General features: G+C 61.8%; 1 pseudogene; it reads left to right on the plus strand.

Moving 5' to 3' along the window:
- The first annotated feature begins 476 nt into the window (after window positions 1-476).
- LOC110204025 (ubiquitin-conjugating enzyme E2 Z pseudogene) overlaps window positions 477-701 on the plus strand; it is a 1831-nt pseudogene continuing 1606 nt past the window's right edge.

Here is a 701-nt window from a genome sequence, read left to right on the forward strand (position 1 = left end):
AGAGCTGAGGGGGCGAGAAGGAACCGGCCACGCCCACCTGGTGAGCGCAGAAGCAGTGGCACAGAAGGCCCCTGGCTGTGGGCACTGACAGGAGGCTGCAGGTTTGGCTTTGGTTCCAGGCCAGGGGGGAGAACTAAGAGCTGGGGCCAGAGGCACCATCCCCTACCCCAGGGCTAGAGGTGATTACCCAAAGGAAGCTATTGCTACAAAAATTCACAGGCAGAGGAGAAAGAATCCAACCACAGAGAACTATTGTGGGAATAGAGAAGAACGGGTTTCATCTTTAGAGGAGCATATTGAAGCAAAAAATCCCCTCCTGCCCAAAGAATAAGGTCAAATGGTCACCTGCCCAAAACGAATTCATAGAAGAACTTAAAAAAGACTTTGAAAATCCAAGGAGAGGCCGGTCTGGCCAGCAGACTCCTGGACTCGTCTGCATAGAGTCGCAGAAGCGGAAGCTGAGCGGGGCAGCGGCGATGGCGGAGAGTCCGACTGCGGAGGTGGCGACTGCCGGGGCCAAGGGTGAGGGGACCTCCGGTGAGGGGGCTGAGGTCTCCGGCGCCGGCGGCAGCAGCGCGGCTTCGGGCCACCTGTCGTACCAGACGTGTGGGCGGGGGCGGCGGAGGCGGAGGCGGAGGTGGCGGGGCGGAGGTGGCGGAGGCGGAGGCGGAGGCGGCGGAGGCGGAGGCGGAGGCGGGCGG

The sequence above is a fragment of the Phascolarctos cinereus genome, unplaced genomic scaffold (assembly GCF_003287225.1).
Source record: "Phascolarctos cinereus isolate Bilbo 61053 unplaced genomic scaffold, phaCin_HiC Scaffold_8;HRSCAF=390, whole genome shotgun sequence".
Lineage (NCBI taxonomy): Eukaryota > Metazoa > Chordata > Mammalia > Diprotodontia > Phascolarctidae > Phascolarctos > Phascolarctos cinereus.